This window comes from Python bivittatus, unplaced genomic scaffold (genome assembly GCF_059951505.1).
Source record: "Python bivittatus isolate LINGU-HERP-01145 unplaced genomic scaffold, Pbiv_v1 ctg000080_np1212, whole genome shotgun sequence".
Taxonomy (NCBI): Eukaryota; Metazoa; Chordata; class Lepidosauria; order Squamata; family Pythonidae; genus Python; species Python bivittatus.
This window is the reverse complement of record NW_028277035.1, coordinates 52441783-52462964: the sequence shown is the minus strand read 5'-3', so window position 1 is coordinate 52462964 and position 21182 is coordinate 52441783. Positions and strand designations below refer to the sequence as shown.

At 38.9% G+C, this 21182-nt stretch overlaps 1 protein-coding gene across 2 annotated transcripts in view; it reads right to left on the bottom strand.

Annotated features, from left to right (window-relative positions):
* Positions 1-19322, bottom strand: part of PRKCD (protein kinase C delta) — a 74509-nt gene extending 55187 nt beyond the window's left edge. For both annotated transcript variants that reach the window (XR_015794850.1, XM_088134081.1), the window contains exon 1: positions 19093-19322. The gene's annotated coding sequence lies outside the window, so the exon portion shown is untranslated. The remainder of the gene's footprint in view (positions 1-19092) is intronic.
* Between the last annotated feature and the right edge of the window lie 1860 nt (positions 19323-21182).

Here is a 21182-nt window from a genome sequence, read left to right as displayed (position 1 = left end):
CTCTAATATATGTTAATGTATATTTTAGGCTAGGAATGCACTAGTTGTTTAACAGAATTAATACAAACTCAATTCAAATGACTTAAAATCAATTTGTAAAAAACAAAACAAAAAAGTGGGGAATTAAATGTAGCTTATTTAAAAATTCTTGTACTGGGTACAGTGACTGCAGAATAAGCCCCTCTTTGAAAGGTAACTCACATTTTATAATCAAAGATTGAGCAGAATGAATCTAAAAACTATAAGTGAAACAAATATTATCAAAACTATAAAGGTCAAATGCAAGCCACCATAGTAGCTTGCATGCAATTAGCATTCTGAGTGTTGCTTGCCTTTGCAATTGATGACATTATTTTAGCCCTCAGTATTGAGATTTATACAAGGATAGATTTTCAGATGTTTCCTAGCTCCTTCTCTATATGCCCTTTCTAAAACTGGATATTGTGCAAAGAACTGAAAAGAGAGGCTTCACAAAGTATGCTTTGTATAGCCCTATTAAAACCAGTATCTTCAGGTATTTGGCTAAAAGTGATGCAGGGTTATTATTTTAATAGCAGCCATTTAGAAGTAAATATGTTCACTTTTAGGAAGAGCATTTAGAGGAATTTGAACTGTGGTGCTGGAGAAGACTCTTGAGAGTCCCCTGGACTGCTAGGAGGTCAAACCAGTCAATCTTAAAGGAAATCAACCCTGATTGCTCATTGGAAGGATCGATAATGGAGCTCAAGCTCAGTTACTTTGGTCACCTAATGCGAAGAGAGATCTCTTTAGAGAAGACCCTGATGCTGGGAAAGACTGAAGGCAAAAGGAGAAGAGGACGGCAGAGGATGAGATGGTTAGATAGCATCACTGAAGCAATGAGCATGAAACTGAGCAAACTCAGGGAGGCAGTGAAGGACAGGAAGGCCTGGCGCAATATGGTTCATGGGGTCACGAAGAGTCGGACACGACTTAACGACTAAACAACAACAATTTAGAGGAAGAGTTAGGAATCATTAAAACAGACGTGTCCTTTGGGCAATCTGCATAGCTGCTTCAGAGGCTGTCCAAAGGAAGCTCCAGTGAGATGCTTGATTTCTGCTAACATGCTTTGCAAAGTTTCAATGACCTGCATAATCATTTAGTATTTAATGCTAATTTTCTAATTTTTATTCTTTGTATTGCATTACTAGTGATGGTAATCAGAGATCTCCTTCCAGTCATATACTTCATTGGTTTGAAGACTATTTATATGTCTCAAAAAAGAACAGCAATAAAAATGAGGGTTCAATCACATGTAAACCAGGAGTATGTGGAGAATACTGTGAAAAAGATCTGATTTTTATAGCTTGCTCTGCAGTTATTCTAATCTCACTCCATGACTAGATCTGGAATGAGCTTTGAAAAAAGAGAGTCACATTCTCATACAGCAATGCTTAAGGAAGTAAAGGGCTGAATTATGTTTGCCTATATGCAGTTATATCTTGCTCTGTGGAAAATCTAAAGATTAGCACAAGAGGTCTTAACTATCCTTCTTTAAAATTTGAATTACTGTAACTTTGTTATTTTGGGATGGAATGTAAATATGCAGTGTCTGTAGTCCTTTCTGTGGGGAACACTAAGTTCAGTAATTAACCTTTTAGCTCTGAGAAAATGAATAATCTGATTGATTCCGAAATGCATTTGATTGGGGATTATATAGTAACAATAATACAAATAACAGTGGCAATCATCAAAATTTGTACTGATAGAACTGTTCTATCTGATAGAACAAATGGTGCACAAAATCAGGCCACCTGGAAAGATATGTCAGGGTCCTGGTCAAATAGAAGCAAGAGATAAGCCCAGTGCTTTCTACCAAGGTAGCTCTTTAAAGTGGGATAGATATATGTCTTCTGAGATTCCCTGTAAAGAGAGCTGCAAAGGAGCATGTGGCTTAGGGATTCCACAGAGACATCTCCACATGGGCATAATGCTGCTGAAGAGGAATGTTGTATACCACCCTCACAGGACTGCGGTGGGAAATGCATCCAACCTGGCCAAGGTGAAGGAAGGCCCGGCAACACTTCCAAATTAGAACTGAAGAGCAATAAGATGGCACATGCCCACTTGAGAAGAATCCATGAACTATGGGTTTGGATACTAGCTTAGATTGGTTTGAAAATCAATATCCCAGATATGTTGCTTAAGATGACTCCTGGCATTTTCAAACCTTAATGGACAGAGGCATTCCAAAGAGAGACCTGAGGACTGGATTTGCTATAAGCCCGTTAGCCAGGTTGATTTAAAACGATCTTTGAGAACTAGTGGAGCCAGACCCACGGGGGAAAATCCAATTTTAACCAGAAATTAAGGAAATAGAACCAGGCTCTGGCACCCACAGAAACCATACCTGTCTCTAACTGTAAGGCAGTGTTCTTGATGCCTTGGGAGTGCAAATACATATCAAATTTGGACTGGACAGCTTCCAGGATGCTGGGATGCCCAACTGGCATGGGGCGAAAAAAGGGGCAACAACCCTGGAGGTGGCTAGCACCTTGGAGATGTTCCCATATGTTAACATCTTACTGATCATCAACATCTTGGAAGATATTATTATTTGTGTATGTGTTTGGTTTTATTCTATTTTTACTGTATTTTTATAATGTTTTCCTGTTTTCAAAAACTTAAAAACAAAACAAAACACCAAATCCTCTGCAGTTCTGGTGACTTCATGGCAATCCATGGAGCTTTTTTGTCAACAGTACAGAAATAAATTGCAATTGTTTTCTTATGAGATGAGCTTTTGAGTTTCCAGTCTTGTCTAAGCTCTGCTATTCCTTGGAAATCTCCCATCCTAGGCCTGATTTTGCATTAGCTTCCAAGCCCAGACAAGGCGAGCCATGTGGTACCATGTTTAGATTGGCTTTAATAGGATCATACCGCTAGGTAAGAAAAAGATGGCCATGCTTTTAAAGATACCTTTTCAACACAGCATGCACTGTGAGATTGGCCCCAATCCTGATTTTCCGGAAATCCCTTAAAATATGGTTTGTCACTGGCTTGGGGATCCCATGGAAGTGGGGAGCCTTTGAAATGGCTTTATTGTATGCAATATCCTGAAGGCACTCTCCCATGGTTTTAGTTATATTTGTTTTAATTGTTTAATGTTTTTTAAGTTTTATTTTTAATTGTTCTGTTTTATTGTACAGTGCCCAGAGTCACATTTGTAATATGGGTAGCTATATAAATTTAATAAATAAATAAAAAAATACACAGTATGTAGTGAAAAATATGCAACTGTCATATCTAGATGAACAACTAACAAGATAAAGGAGGAAATTAATATATTTAAATAATATAGGATTTTGATGTCATTTATGTAATGAGCAATTTAAAATAATATTGCATATGCTAGCTATTTAGACATAATATATTTTAACATAAATTCACTAGCCATATTAAACACATAGTCATGCAAAAACAATCACCTTTACTCTTAGTTTATTATCAAATTAACAATAAAAGTATTAGTGGAACTTTTCCCAGACTGATATCCTCTAGACGTGCTGGATTTTGATTTTAGTGAAACTTAGTCCTACTGAATACTGTACAGTAAACATATGTTAAGTAAACAGGCATATGTTTGCAGTATTAACTAATTTTAACATTTCTTTTTGCCCCATCATCCTTCCCTATTTTTTTTACACTAAATCTATTGTTTTCCACATGCTTGGGGTACAATTCTTCCATATATAAACAAGGTCATTTTAAGGTCTGTTTTTGCCCACCTTTGCTATATGTCAACAGTTTTTACCAAATTAGGCCAATTAAGAAAATTAACATATTGATCTTAATAACCTGACGTGATGTATGTATACACACAGAAGGTTGGGGAAAGTGAGCTTTGTCATTTCACAGTAGCCCTGTGCACACTGGGACTCTGTTGACATCTTGCCCTTGTAAGTATAGATTACAAATGTTTTGTTCACAAGCTTCCTTATCTCTTCATTTAATCAAGCTGCTCTCTCATAAATTAACTCAATCTCTCAGTTGCTACACACATGGCTGGGGTGGGGAAAACGGCTTGTTTCAATCCACAATGGTAAGCCTAGTCACTCATTACCTAGTCACACAACAGTAGACAAGAAGCTTTAAATTTTTTAGGTACTACTTTCTTTTCCAGAATAATTTTTAAGAAGCTTTAGCACTATAATAAATAAATGTTTAAATACTTAAACAGCACTGGATAAACCATAAGTAGTGAAACTGAAATGTCACATTCCAGATAAACATAGATTAACAGTAAATAAGGCAGCAATTTATGTTAGAAAAAAAAACTGTGGTTGGTCGTTAGGAAGATCTTAGGTCAGTCACATCCTAATTTTAATTTTTTTTCTTCTCCTTCTCCCCATTTAATTTAAAGGCAAATATTAATTTAAATGCAAGTTATTCATTATTGATTTCTCTTACCAAGAAATGTATATTAATAAATCAATTTCTCATAGCTATCCCATATCAAGACACCCAATCTCTAAAAAATCCTCTTTCTTCTAAACATTTCTCTTTCTGTGTTAAAGAAATAGAACTGGATTATACTTTTGTTCACTGTATTTTCACAATATTTTTGTCTTCTTAAACTGCCCTGAGAACTGTTATTGCATAGCTAATATAAATACTGTAAGTAAAAAAGAAGTAAAACATTTCCACTGGGCTCCAGAGGCAATCATTCCTTGAGGTAAGCATGTTACTTCACATGGCTGTTTAAAGATTAGATTTTGAACCTGGTTTAACAAGAAAGAGACACAGAACATCACTTAGAAGCTATTGCTCCTTATGCAATATCTCATATGGTTGTAACAACCCAGGGAGCCAGAGAGGTGATAGTGCATACAGTAGTGTATCAAAATAGAAGTTTATCCAACTAACCAGTGCAAGGTGTAGACATATTAGGATTGCTATGGAATGAGACTTATCACCTAATACTTGTAACAGAGCAAAAAGAAAAGAACCCACAAATGTAATTAACCAGGACATTCTTTTTCTGCTTGGATTACGCTATGAACTAAAAGAATTTGGGGGAAGGGGAATGAACCGTTACTCATTTGGACTGCTGTTAAAGGACATGCTCTCTTTCTGAGGTTTGGGAAAATTCAGTTATTTAATGCATTGGTGGGAAAGCGAACTGTAGACAGCACCATCAGTACCCCTGCAAAATGCAGTTCTTTCAGTATATTGAAATGTACATAACAATGTTTAAGTGGTTGGTGTAATGTGAAAGAGATTATCTCATTGTATATACATGAAATATGGGAGAAGTTGAGGAATGAATCTTTCATAATTATTACCAAGGCTTGGATTAAGTCTTTGGTCACTCTTACAATTCGGCCTTAGTCAGAGTTAGGGCAAACCTGTGCCATATTTAATCATAGATAAATATTAGTATAATAGATATAAGGAAGCAACTTTTTTGAAAAAAAGTGTGCCATTTAATTAAACTATAAATGAAACATCACTCTATATTCCATTAAATAAATAACTTTAAAATAAAAAGTTCATAACAAGAAGGTTTGTATTACTGGAGTTATGAACACTTCAATGAGGAGACATCCCCTCAACCACGGCCATGTGGTCTCTTGCACTTATCAACTGATTCTATCATACATGCAGACCTATAAGGAAAGTTCTGGAACAGTGCTTAACTTCCAGTCATATTTTTCCAAAAGTCTTTAAGCTTGAAAGAGCTTGTTTACAATGATAATGTCCAAGGCTTTTTTTTACCCACAATGCCTTACTGTGAGGAAAGCCTATCAGAAAAAGATGGTTTAGTTTGGGATTAGCAGTGTGAACTATGTGATAGCAAAGCCAAAATAAAACCAGAAACAGTAAAGCAAGGTAGCATCATGTACTGACCCTACAAAAAGAAATTCAACTGGTACCAAAAAAGAAGAAAAATGCAGGAATCAAACATGTATGCACTTTCTTACCATATTTTCTTTTACTATTAATGGACATCTAAAATTACTACATAGATTTGATTGGTTCCTTTGATTGGTTAACAGGCTTCTATCTGTTTAAAAGTATATAAACATGACACAGGTTTTACATGTAGTGTAAATTACATGTTTTAGAAACAGTATGTTTGGAATGACAATAGTAAAGCAGTGATGCAAAAACTCTATGGTTTTACATGGTCATTGTAGCCCATTTCTCCCATGTCATTCTATAAGAACTCTGTAAAACAGCTAAATATGCCAAACAATATGTCCTTCTAAAATACATTACTTAATATCATGGTAAACAAATTGCACAATAATTCAAATTTACAGTGCTAAAATACCTACATCCAAATTACTATTTCTGCCAACCTGCCCTAAAATTCCATCAGTGAAGAATATATTTTTATAGTGGTTACTAGTACCAAATCCAAGGAAAAGAAGTTTATGTTAGCATGGTTAGTAGTTATACCTCATTATTTCACAAGAGTACCATGATTTTTCTTCAACATATATACATGAAAAAAAATTAAGGGTGCTTAAGATTGTAATTTAAACCCCTACTTTCTTGGGAGTAAGTGTCACAGAACTCAACATGGCTTGCTCCAAAGTAATTACATAAGATTATTCTCTACGCAACTAACTATTATTGGCATGATCTTGCTGATTTAACAAAAGTTTTTTTTTATTTTTTATGGCAGATACTATATAATATCAATTTACCAGTTTCATGCATTGTTTTCAGTTGTTAGATTAGCTTCCTCTTACATCTCTCTGTGACAATTATTTCAAAAATTCCTAATGAAACTAAAACATTATCGTTTTTACAGCTGGAGGCTTTCTCCTAATTAAGATCCTGATTGATAATACAATTTCTCTACATTCTTTTAGAATGGACATACATTCCTAATGAAATGTCACTGCTAAACATTCTTTTATTCTAAGTGAAATGAAGAACTTCAGTGGAGTTCTTTCTTCAAACTTCAAAAGTCGTGGAACCACCTAAAAAGTACCCGCAGGATGAGTGGATTAAAAGAAACAGCAGCAGTTCAGACAAGCAGATTAGATGGTGGTGTGTGATTCCTCTAAATTATTTGAATATCACATGTAAACCAAAGATATGATTGTAGAGAAAATGAATGTGAAATTGCACTTTAGGTAGCAACAGTATGATGCCTTCTGATTGTAAGAATCAGGTGATAAAAAGGATTCAAAGGGCATTCCCATCTTGGAGGTAAATAAAAGTGAAAGCATTCATATATAATAAAATGACTGGTTAGAGATGCGTTGTACTTCAGCTTGAGTAACTGTATAAAGCAGGGTCCCAGATCATGATGGTTGCGGTACTTGCATTTATACAAACAGGAGTATCAAGTCTCATCCCACAGCTCCACGTGATTGCTTGGAAACTGGGCAGAAAAAAGTGTGGAACCAGTACAACCCATTTTCCATTGAACTTAGACATAGCTTCAGGGAGGTGCTTTGCCTTGATGAAACTTCACACAAAGCACCTTTAAAACCTGCTTTGAGAAACCACACAGTCCCATTGCTTCTAAAAGCACAATGAAGCCCCATTTCTGAAGTCAGTATTCCCATACCAGGAAGACGCCTTTGGGCACTTGAACAGAAATCTCTTCTGAGGCTTCCAGTCAGCTGCTGGAAATACTGTAAAGAAAACAGCTTCTGTGTACAGGTAGCCTACGACTAAAGGTAGTGCTGTGAAGGTTTCAGGGCAAAGCAAAGCATCTCAGACAAAATAGATAACTTCCCCAACTCACTAAGACAAATCACATTAATGATGCACATCCCTATTTTTCATCTAATTTGAGTGCCTTTATGCATTCAGCTGAATGCCTGAAGTCCATTTCTAATATTATAGCTGTATTTAAATACACATTCACATGGAGCTACACTTTATAAATCAGTGGGATCAACCTTCATAACATAAACCTTACCATTTTCCCTTCCTTTTTGGCACTTTGTTGCTTGCAGGTCAGAACTTTTTAATTAAAAAAAAACATTTAGGTATTTTGAGCTTTATAGATAGATTTCACTAAAGTAAGTTTAAGCATATTTCATTTGTTAAAAGCTTTTTAAAATTCATATTAATTCTCTTCATACATGTTACTGTAATTTTGGCTGACATGCCTTAATATCTTGAGGAATCTTTTACTGTATTATATAATGGATATCTGCAGAAAATGAACTGGAAATGTACACTATTATAAACAAATGTACTAATTCCTGAACAAATATATTTTATTGTCTACTGCATGTTAGGAAGTTTGTTGCTGCTCTAGTAGTATTTTAGATATATACTCAGAAAAACTTAAATTGGCAGTAGTAGGCTTACTGAATGTGGAAAAGGCTTTTGATGTGGTACAGTAGAAAGTTTTGGAGCAAATTCTGGCCAAATATGGATTTCCTCTCATTTTTAGTTTTTCTAACCCAATTGAATGTTAGAAAGAAATTATGCAATGGAGCTTTGGAAACTGTGTCCATCCAGCCATCTGTTGGCAGGATAACTCTCCCCAAACAGAATGGAATGGGACCAAATTTGATATGAGAGAAGAAGCTGGCAAAAGAAGGATGGTTAAAAACTGGATCACAGAAAACTATTCCAGAAAAAGAAAATCACCAATGCACCCCTATGGGAGAAGCAACTGGGCAGTGGCTTGAAACGCTAACAACTGCTACATTCTTAAGCCCCTCTTACCCCGATTATTAAGAGGTTGGAAGGAATTACAGGTTTGATCCTGTTGTTCCTGAGGAAGTGGACAGGACCCTCCGGACTGTGAGGGCCACCACTTGTCATCTGGACTCATGGCCCTCCTGGCTGGTGAAAACAGCTCGGGAGGTGACATGTGGTTGGATCCAGGCGATGGTTAATACATCCTTGCAGGAGGGAGTGTTTCCAGCGCCCTTTAAAGAGCCCTCCTCAAGAAGCCCTCCCTGGATCCTACCGTACTGGACAAATTTCGTCCAGTCTCCCACCTCCCTCTTGGGGAAGGTGGTTGAGAAAGTGATGGCTTCGCAGCTCCAAAGGGTCCTGGAGGAAACGGATTATCTAGACCCTTATCAGTCAGGTTTCAGGCCCGGTTATGGAACAGAAACTGCATTGGTCGCACTTATGGATAATCTCTGGCGGGAGCGGGATGGTGGAAGTGCGACCATCCTTGCTCTCCTTGATCTCTCAGCGGCGTTCGATACCGTCAAACACGGTATCCTATTGGGATGGCTCAGGGATATGGGGGTGACCGGTACAGTTTTGTGCTGGTTCACCTCCTTTCTCCGGGGCCGATCCCAATCGGTGGTGATAGGGAGCAAGAGGTCCCATCCTCGGCCCCTCCTTTGTGGGGTGCTGCACGGTTTGGTTCTCTCTCCGCTCCTTTTCAACATCTATATGAAACCGCTGGGTGAGATCCATCATCATGGGATGAGGTATCATCAGTATGCTGATGATACTCAACTATATATCTCCATCCCTGGTGAGGTAAGTGATGCCGTGACCGCCCTCTCATGGTGCCTGGAGGCTGTGAGGGTCTGGATGGGGAACAACAGGCTCCAGCTGAACCCTGGCAAGACAGAGTGGCTGTGGGTTAATGGCTCCTCTGCATCCGGGACATTGTCATCATTGGAGCTGGATGGGGTAGCACTGCCCCAGACAGACCCAGTGTGTAATCTGGAGGTCCTCCTGGACTCACGGCTCCTGCTTGAAGAGCAGGTGGCAGCCGTGGCCAGGAGGGCTTTTGCACAGCTTTGGGTTGTGCACCAGTTACACCCTTTCCTGGATCGGGATGCCCTTCAAATGGTCACTCATGCCCTTATCTCCCAGATAGACTACTGCAATGCGCTCTACATGGGGCTACCCTTGAAGACTATCCGGAAGCTTCAGCTGGTCCAGAATGCAGCTGCGCAAGCAATTTTTGGGGCCCGAAGGACCCATATAACACCTTTGCTCCGTGAGCTGCATTGGGTACTGGTTTGCTTCTGGGTCCAACTCAAGGTGTTGGTTATCACCTTAAAAGCCCTACATGGCATGGGGCCAGGTTACCTGAAGGACCGCCTTGTCCCCACGATTTCAACCCGTCCCACCCGATCTCACAAAGAGGGCATGCTCCGGACCCTCTCAGTAAAAGAACTCCGATTAGCGAAGTCCAGAAGGCAGGCCTTCTCTGCTGTAGCCCCTGCCCTTTGGAACATCTTGCCCCCGGAGGTGAGACAGGCCCCCTCACTCCCGGCCTTTTGGAGGGATTTGAAGACTTGGCTCTGCCATCTGGCCTGGGGTGGGGAGGATGTCAGAAATGGGGTTGGCTAGCCCCTTAGTGGCCTGGTGTGGCCTCTATTGGCCTCTTGGATATTTTAATCTCTTTTCTATCTCTGTAAGTGTGATTCTTTTTATAACTTTTAATCATGTATTTATGATTTTAATTTGATGTAAGCCACCCAGAGTCCCCCATTGTGGGGAGATGGCCGGGGACAAGTCCACTAAATAAATAAATAAATAAATTACAGAAGTCATGCTCTGCACATTTCCCCTATTTTGTTACTAACTGAATTAATGTGCGGCACCCTAATCTTTCAGCCATGATTTATATAAATGAAATTATCTCTTCATCTATCAAGATATCCCATGGACGTCTTCAAGGATGCCCTTTCCTTTCCTTTCCTGAAGACAATATTGTCTTACTGATAATTTTAAATGCTGTATACCAAAATGTATTGATGCAATAAACAGACTGGTAAGTAATCAGGTTAATCAATTAATTGGAGTTTTGTACACTTCCTATAGATACTAATGAATCTAAGGAAATTTGTAAAAGTTTGGGTTTTACTCATTCCAACTATTTTAAATATCTTGGAATAATGACTGCAAATAAATTTTCTTTGCTTGTACAATTAAATATATCAAATCTGTTACCTCAGCTTAACATTCATATAAACAGATGATAAAAAAAAACCCAGTGGATTTACGGAGAAAGATAAATGTTGTAAAAAAGGAATTTTACCCCAAAGTACATTTAAAGTATTCAACTAGATCAATAAATTACTGAGATTTTTTTTAATGGGAAGGACAAGCCTCTACATTTTTTATCTAAATTATAATGATCATAAGGGTTTTAATTTCCTTGATTATCATTTTTATTACTGGACATATATTTGGAATTTCTTAATGGAATTTAAGTGGTCAAGTTAAAAAACCACTATGAACACAATTAGAAAGTTGTTATCTGATTCCTCTGATATCATGGGAAAGTTTGGCATGTTTTTAGTCACAATTCTGTTGTATTTCAAGCATTAAAGGTTGCATCATGATATACTTACACTGTATATACATACACATGATATACTTACACTGTTGGATAGTTCCTTTTTAAAAATTGTGTAGGGAAGAGATCATAAACAATGCCCTGATAGATCAGACCCCTGGTCCATCTAGTCCAGCAGTTCTGTTCTCATAGTGACCAACCAACTGCACAAGGAACCCCACTAGTCTCCCAGCAGATGGCCTTCCGAGGCAGTCACAGTGCCCTCAGGGCTAATAGCCGTTGATCCCCATGACTTCCATGAATTGGTTCAACCCTTTACTGAAGTCAGCCAAACTGGTAGCCAGCATTACATCTCATCATAGCAAATTCCAAAGTTGAATTACATGTCCTGATTTTTCTAGGATTCAATTTCATTGGGTGACCTCTGGGTTTATTGTTCTGGAAAGGGAGAATAAGCTTCTTCCTGTCCACTTTACTCACACCGTGCATAATTCTGTACATCTCAATCATGTCCCATCTCATTTGTCTCCTCTGTAGACCAAAAAGTCCCAAATGGCACAACCTTTTCTTATAGGGAAGGTGCTTCAGTCCCTTAATTATCTTAGTTGCCCTCCTCTGAAGCTTCTCTAGCTCTACTATATTATTTTTGAGGTGCAGTGATCAGAACTGCATGCAATATTTTAGATGCGGTCACACCAGTGATATATATAAGTCCATTATGTTATTTGCAATTCTATTTTCAGTACCATTTCTTATTATCCCTAACATGTTGTTGGCCATTTTTACGGCAGATGCACAATGTGTTGACACTTCCATTAAATGGTTTACCAATATTCTCTTTCCTCATCAGTCATTGCTAGCTCTGATCCCGTTTGCTTGTATGAATGAACAGTTAGCATTTTTGGCACCAATGTGCATCATTTATACTTGCTCACGTTGAATGACATCTGCCATTTTGATCCCCATTCACCTAATGTGCAGAGATCCCTTTGGAGCTCTTCATAGTCCCTTATTGTTTTTACCACTCTGAACAGTTTAGTGTTATCTGCAAACTTGCCTATTCCACTAGTCACACCTGATTCCAGATCATTTATAAATATGATACTGTGGGACAAGTAAGATAAGAAAAATATATATTTATATATAATTATCTTAAGTTTAAATAAAAACATCCACAATTTTTATCAAAACAGTTCATCTCTGTCCACAATGTATTTCTTCCTTTATGGTAAAAGACAAAATAAATGTTAATAAAGTAAAGAAATAATTTACAAGAAAATATCTTCTGATAGCTTTTCAGTGAAAATATTATTTTGTAACATTCAAATATGACATATAACACCACAAAAGAAACAGTGAAGTCCAACCAAAATTTATAGACACATAAATGAAGTATTGGGTAGACAACAGGGCTCACGCTGAAAGCTAATATGAAATAACAGCGTGCAATTTAGTATGTGTGTGTGGGTGTGGGTGCATGCCTTCAAGTCAGTGTTGACTCCTAGCAACTGCCTGGACAAGTCCCTGCAGTTTTCTTGGCAAGATTTCAGAAGTGGTTTGCCCTTGCCTGCTTCCCAGGGCTGAGAGGGACTGACTGGCCCAAGATCACCCAGCTGGCTTTGTCCCTAAGGAGGGACTAGAACTCCCGGTCTCCCAGTTCCTAGCCTGATGCCTTAACCAGTACACCAAACTATAAATATGATATAGTATGATATGAATATTACATTGTAGCCAGAAGCATTCGGGTAGGACAAGGCTGGAGCCCAGCAAAATGGTATGTTGATTTGTGGGAGAGTTGCCCTGGGGCGCCATAAGGTTTTATTGTGACTGTTGGATTTTCTTTTTTCTTTTGCTGTTTTTTGTTGTCTTGTGAGTCACCCAGGGTTGTGGTTACAGGTTGTGGTGGCTGTACAGTATTTTAAATAAATGAATAAATGAATGAATAAATAAATGTTAAAAGGCACTAGTCCTAGGACAGAACCCTGGGGGACCCCACTAGTTACACCCCTCCATTGTGAGAAATGTCCATCTATTCCTACTCTTTGTGTTCTATTCTTTAGCCAGTTGTTTATCCACAAGAGGATCTGCCCTTTCATTCCATGGCTGTTAAGCTTTCTGAGAAGTCTTTGATGAGGGACTTTATTAAAGGCTTTTTGAAAATCTAAGTAAATGGTACCTACTTTGATTAATATTAATTAAGAGTAATATCACTAACAGACATCAACATGATTTTGAAGTATATACCAAAAATTGAATTTATCATTATATGAAGAATAAGGCATTTAGAGTACAGCAAAAATAACTCTTCTTTTTTGATTGAAAGATAGTGTTACCCTGGATTTACAATCTTGGATTGATGATTTGAAGTGGCTCTTTATTAGTGTAATGGAAGGTTTGATCAATATTATTTCATATGGACAGGGTTTAATAATGTGCTTCAAAACTGAGCTGTTTTCGCTACTTTTCTTTTTCTTTGTATTTGTTTTTGTTCATGTTTGAACAAAACTTTTTTGTTTTGTACTAAACAATAAAAAAATTTTGTGCTTTTTTTTTTGTACTAAAGCAATAAAAAATAAGGAAGGTTTTTGCTGTAACTCTCCAACTCTCTTGTATGCAAATAGCCTATCTTTGATCTCTCACTAAAAATGATAAATTGTGGCTCTCACATTGTATCCACAAACTTCTCCTAGACAAGGTAGACACAGGATTGCTTCTTCTAACATGGCAATCATCTAACTATGGGTTTTGTTTTTATTCTTTAAGACAACAACAACACTATTTTAGGAAATTAAAACACTATTTTAATAATTAAGCAAAACTGATGGATCTACAAATTTCCCTCCCACTTTAAGTTGCAATAACTAGAGATCTTAGACAAGTTTACACCAACACCATTCATTATACTATTCTATCTTGGCAAATTGTCCTTGCTTCCACTACATGCACACACTGCCTCATACATTCAACTTAACTTCTATGTTTCTTCTGATGTATACATCTCCCATTCCATATAACAAAGTGAGCAGAAGCACTCGCAAAGCTCTTGCAAACCATCATTTTCATGTCTTCTGAAAAAATTCCTTCCTTACAATAGATTGAAGAAATGTGCTCTTTGTCAATATTTTGAAATCCCTTTATATAGTGAAAATAAGTTAGAACATTACATTTCTATAATGGTCTAGATGTAGTAACATGTTAGTTGCAATTCATTGCTTATCACATTTATATTTACTTTTGGTTTGTATTATGTTGTGTTATTTTTGTGTTTGTTTAATTCACTAATAAAATAAATGAAAATAAATCTTTGCAATAGATCATATACTAACCATTATCTACCAGCATAACCTCATCATTCATTCCATTTCATTTCCCCTGTCAAACACAACTATATTTTTTTATAATTAATTTTCAGATCCATACTCCTTGTTGTGTCACACAATCTAACATCCACTGCAAATCAATTTGGTTCTCAGTCAACAATATGGCATTGTCTGCAATCAAAAGGACAAACACATTCATACTTCTGACAAACATATCTCTAACATTTTAAGGATTTCTCCTGCACATGTTAAGAAAGTTCACTCTGAGTCATAATAATGTTTAGCTTTAAAGAATTAAAAGAACCAATTGCCTGGGCACCTGATCACTGTCTTGACAACTGGCAATACAGGAAGGTATGCAAGAGGTGCTGTGCGGGTCAGAGAGGGTGCGGGGTGTGTGTAGCGCAGGTCAAGGAGAGTGTGTGGGGGTGCACAAGAGGGACCACCTGGGTTGGGGAGGGTACACGGGGGTGAGGCGTGGGTTGTCGGGTGCACGGGGTTGCGTGAGTGGCCGGTGTGAGCACAGAGGGCCTGGGGATATTTACTCCAGTAACTTGCGATCTTCCCTGCTGGCTTCCCCTCTGACTTTCTGGGGAAGCTGGCATGGAAGATTACAAATGGCAATCATGTGATCATGGGGCACTTGGCAACCGGTTGTAAGTGTGAACAGGTTCCCAAGCACCCAGATCACAATCATGTGACCGCAGGGGTGCTGGGATGCCTGCAACTTCAAGGACCATAAGTCTCCTTTTTCAGCACCTTTGTATCTTTGAATGATTGATGAATGAACGGTTATAAACTGAAGACTACCTGTATTCCTATGGGCAAAGATTTCTCTAACAGGATTCCCACCTTGTTATGATTCTACTTATTTCACCATGACATGATCCAGTCTATTGATCTATTCAGGCACTGATTCAAAGCATTTCTTACTCAGCCAAGTTAGATGGACATCTCCTAGCAGTTTCAGAAAGATGATATGGGGGATAAAAGAGAGTCTTGTGAGATTCTAAAACAACATTGCTACAACAGAGTTTTTCCAGCATCACCTTGGGAAACTGCTAGTCATATAGGACAGAAACCCCTGAAAAAAGTGTGTTTGCATCTTAAATCAGACAGTTAATCCAGAATGATTCCATGACTGATGGTACTGAATGATATCAAGCTGTACAACTGAAGTACATACCATCTCTCTTTCTCTCTTGGTGAATGTCATCCCACAGGGTTACCAAATCCAGACATAAAGCTAAATTTAGTGTCTGCAGGAATGCCTCAATTACCGCCTTGTTTAAAGAGGAAGGTAATGATAACTCTCTTACAGGAGTTCATAATCTCCTGAACCTAATTGGCTACCTCTTCCTGATTAGCTATAACAAACCAAGCTGAGCATGGATCAAGAAACACGTAACTGAATTCATTGAAGAATCTTGTCTACATCTTCAGCAACTGGAATTCATCGATATCAATGGATGAGATAACATTCTACGTATATGTGGTAGCTTAACTCACTATGGAGTTCAAGTTCTACCAAATGTATGTTACTTTACCGCAGCAAGCAATTAAGGCCACAGTTAATGTATTAAAACATACTAATAAGCTCTGATTGAGATACAAAGATATCAAACCAAATTAAAGAATTCAGTACATAATTTAATACATAACAATCTCACACTGTTTCACAGTAGTCTCATTGAGAGCAATTTGACTACTACAAAATTAAAAAAAATCACTATTCACTAAATAGCACATTGATATCTCCCTATTTGGCATTCGTAAACTTGTTGTAAAATTGCTGAATCACTATATAAACATCTGAGTTAAATATGAATTTAGAATTCTAATAAAGCCAAGGTACATATACCCGCAAATCCAATAATCTATATTTATCTTTCCATGCACCCATATACCTCATCATTTTATCTGTATAACAACACTCTGAAGTAGATTTGGCTAAATGCTAATAAGTGGTCCAAGGATTCAATGTGTTTTTATTATTTTAAGGAGCACTGAAAACACACTTATACTGAGTTTGTACAATGAATACATGAACTATGAAGTACTAATATGTTTACTTAGAAGTAAGATCCACCAGATGCAATAGAGATTACTGTCAGGAAAGTGTACATAGGACTGAAGCCAAAGGATAAATAGGTTCTCCTTTAACATAACACTTTACTCTCCTCTTAGCCAGATGCTCTAGCATTCTCAAAATCTACAATTATATTTAATTTGAGAATAAACAATTTGCATCAATCCACAATCCACAATATTCCCAGACCCTTATGAACTAAATTATTAGCTTCTTCCTCTATGTATTCTACACATAGCTTGCTATACTTTCTGGAACTAATTACTTTATATCTCAAGACTAGGTTAAGACTAACATAGTCCTTTGTATAAAATTTAAACTTTTTGTTCAAAAATAACTTCTCCTGTGACTGAAAGCAACAAGAAATTGTTCAATGCATTTTTAAAAAAATTCTACAAATGACTTGATGGTACATAATTAATCAATCAATGTCAAAAGTCCATCTCTGGAAGAACTGAATAATTATTGTTTGCTACCTATAAGATACACTGTTGGAGTATGTACTGGAGCTTCAATATTGCACACTTTGAAATTTACTTCCTGCACACATTCCCCCTCACCAAATTATACATACCTGCAATCCCAAAGAAATTTTCCACTAATACCAGTGAATTTTTACCACGCAGAAAAAAATCAGTCCCTTGTGAGTTAAGTTAACAAGGCATCCCCAATCAGAGTAGACATTTACATAGGCTGGAGCTCCCCAACTTCCTTAGGCCAGAGGAACATTTGAAATTTTAGAAATATTCTTAAGAATTTTAAGCTCTCTGACAACATGTACGTACATATTAGCACACCAACCGCGTCATGCTCTGCAGCCACCTGACTCAACATTTTAATTTCTAGGAATGTACGTAAACTTCATTTATTTATTTATTTATCAATTTGCTCATGCCTAATAGAGTCTAGGCCAGAGGTCATGCTTTAGGAACATGAAAGACTCTTTACAAAGAAAGTTAATTAATCTGTTGCTCTCAGGTGTTATGCCAGCAGCCCAGGGGCTAAATAGACAAATGTTCTGTTTCAGCATAAGGCAGCTGCCTATCTTTTTATCATGTGAAACACTGAAAAAGTTCAAATTCATTCTCTGTCTACCCACTACTAAAGATTAGGGCTCACAAGCCAATAACTGATATAAAACAGAAACATACTTACACAGCAAATACTTTGAGATGACTAATGCAATCAAACTCAGCCATTCACAAAACAGGAAAGCAAACATCCCTCCACCACAAGCTAAAACAATTACTGACCACCTATGAACCCCACTCCAGTGGGCCTACAGTGGGAAAATCCCCAACTTCCTAAATGCTAAATCACTCAGCTTGCTGCTTCTAGCTGCTGAAATGAGGGTGTGAGCTGTTGTGACCCAAACTGATCACTGCTCAAAGTAAATGAAGATCACAAGGCATATTTCATAAAACCAATTAATCTGGTGCTACATCGCTGTCAACTGTTCTGTCCAGAGCAGTACTGTTAGAAGAGTTAGGCAAACACACAGATGCTGAATGTTTCTATTGGATATTGGTACAGTATTATACTTGATCTCTTGCTAAAATATGCTGCCATGCTATTTTCAGCACATTCATCCTTTCAGGTAAGCAGACCTCTTGCTAATATCAATTTTCTGATTTTGCAGGACAACAACAGCTTTTACAAGTGTTTTCTGAATAGCCTCAAGTTTCTCATTCCAAACGTCCATTTGTCAACCGGTTCTTGGTTTTTGTTTTTCTTCCCAAAGAGTCTTTCACAATTTAGGAAAGAATTTAGAAGGATGGATAAACTGCAACAGTAGTTTTGCTACACAGATGGACTGATATAGTTGGGGGTGGCCTCTACCAACCAACCAATCTCCTATTTTTGATTAAGACAGAAGTTCAGTTCTCAGAAATTTAGTAGAGTACTTCAAGAAAACATGGAGTCTCTTGAAACAAGGAAGTCCTGGCAGAGCTAGTCCTCCGACAGATGTTGCACCCAGCAGTTCTGTTCTAGCCAACAGTTGTGAAAGCCCCACAAGCCTGTCCTGGTAAACTCTGCACGCGCTTTACCCCATTCCGGACTCCCTGTGAGTGCAAAGGGGGAAGCAGGAAGGAGAAAAAGAGCAGCTCCTCGGTGCTTCTTTCATAAAGTGTGCCACCCAACCCACAGCGAGAGGCGGGAGTCAAACCCGCTCTTCCGAAGGAGGAACTCGAGTTACTCAGGAGACAGAGCGCCGGGCGAGGGGGCGACCCCCACCGCACCTCCGAAGGAAGGCGGAGAGGATAAAGATGCTCAACCCGTCAATATGACCCCTCAGCACCGGAAGCAGGGGGCTGGTGGGAAGAGCCCGTGTCCGAAATAGGAATGCCCGCGACGCTTCCTCATTCACGAAGGAGCCAGCCAAACGGGAAACGCTCCCTCTCTCCACAAGTGAGGAAGCCTCTTCGCGGGTAACCCACTCGCGCCAGCGAATCACTTACCCGTCTCCTTGGAAGGTCCTGACTGAGCTGGAAAGCTCAAGAACGGCTCGGCGCCCCGAGGCCGAAAGCAACGCTCTGCGAAGTGAGAGCCCGTCGAGCGGGGCTGCCTCCGCGTCGGACCGCCCTCCCCTGGCAGGCTTGCACCTCCCATCTTTCCTCCTCCCCGCGCGCGCTCCGCCTCGGCTCTTGCTGGACGCGCTCACCTGCTGCTGAGGCGGTGACAGGGGTTGGGGCGCGCGGGAATTCCCCCTTCACCGCCCACCCCAAAAGAGCACCAGGAAAAGCAGAGTCATCCGTGCGTTCTTTCACTTTTTCTTCCTCCTTCCCGGGGCCTGCTACTTCTCAGCTTGGGATTCTCCCAAGCGAGAACGTCCAAAAGGGAACTAGCTTATGCAAACCTCGCCCTGTCGCTTCGGGCCCCTCCCTGAGTGGCTGCTCGTTGTGCTCCGGGAGAGTGGCGCGCGCAGTACCTGACCCCCCTTCGTGCTCGACATCGGTGCACCCTGAAAAAGGCCATTCGCTGATCTTCCTGCTGGACGGCTTCTGTGAGCAGGCGGTTCCCCGCGGGAAACTCAGCAGCCAGCCCGTGTTGGCTAGTGTGGCTCGTGGTCCCTCGACTGCGGGGATCGAACCTGGATCCCGTTTGTGTTCAGAGCGCTGGAAAATGTTTTGATCGCTCACGGCTTGGCAAGGAGTGCCTGGCCTGTGGGAAAGGGCGACTCAGCTTTCTTCACCATCCTTGCGGCAGATATTTTTTTAAAATAAGACGCGTGTCCTGGAATCTTCCGCCTATCACGACGTACGGCTGTTTTCTGTGGTATTTCCTGACTTTTTGACAGTGTTATGCTTTACAGAAAATAGAGGTTTATGTGTCGTTTGATCCCAGTGTTACTGACGCTCTCTAGCCTGACATCTTTTAACTGGAAATATAGTGTTTTTTTACTCTTCCTTGAACTCCACCTCTTCTTCAGTGGTTTATCCATACTAGCTCTGATTTTCCCCACTCCCACCAAGCTTTCATTTTCACGTTTAGTCTTTTAATTCTCCTGACACACTTAACTCTAGATCAGAATTAATAGCCAAGTGAAACTTGAGGGAAAGGGAAAGAGAATTTTGATCAAAGCTGCTTATGTTTAATTTAGTACCCCAATTCCATCTATGTATTGATGTAATTTGAAAGCCAGTTTGATGTAATGGTTAAAGGTGCTGGACTAGAATTGAGGAGACTGAATTTTAGTCCTGCCTTAGGTACAGAAACCAGCTGGGTGACTTTGGGCCAGGCGCTGTCTCTCAGTCGTAGGAAGAAGGCAGCGGCAAACTGCTTGCAAAAATGCTGCCGAGAAAACTGCAGGGACTTGTCTTGTAGTTGCCAAGATCAAGACTGACTGGAAGGCGATTTATTTATTTATTTAACTCACTCCTTTATGGCCAGAATTCATGGAATGTCTGCTTTAACTCTAACTGGTGGGAATTCACTGTGGTCCAAAATTAATAATTTGAATTTCATAATAGGTAACATTGGTTAATTTGCTTTGCATCTGGATAGTTCATGGTGTTTAAGGCTCTGTCAAATATAAAATTATTCATTCTTCAACCTCCCACCAGAATAGCACAATAGTTCCAAGAAGCCATAGTATGTGACTCACAAATTCACCAGGTGTTGTCCATCTCAGGCTCTAGTTCAAAGGGTCAGCCCAAACTGTTAGATTCTATGTGGAATTCAGTGGTGGTGGTTCAGTGTGGTTGTCGCACCAAACATAATTTCAGATTCTTTTAAAAAGCTTGCATATTCTTGTGGTAATGATTGTACTGCAATGTTGCTTCATTCATTTCAGTAATAATTAAAAATAAAATAATAAAATAGCTTACAAACTTATAATAAAAATCCAGTTTATTTAAATAAATGCATTGGGGGATTTCAGTTTGTGTCTGATTGGAGAAGGACTATAGCATAATGATAAAGTACAAATTTTGTGGAATCTCAAAATTGTTGATACAGTTTCCGGTAACATGTCTGATTGAAAGGATAAGGGGATGTAGAAAACTTTATTTTCTGAGATCTTGGACGGCACAATCTCAGAGCTAGGTAC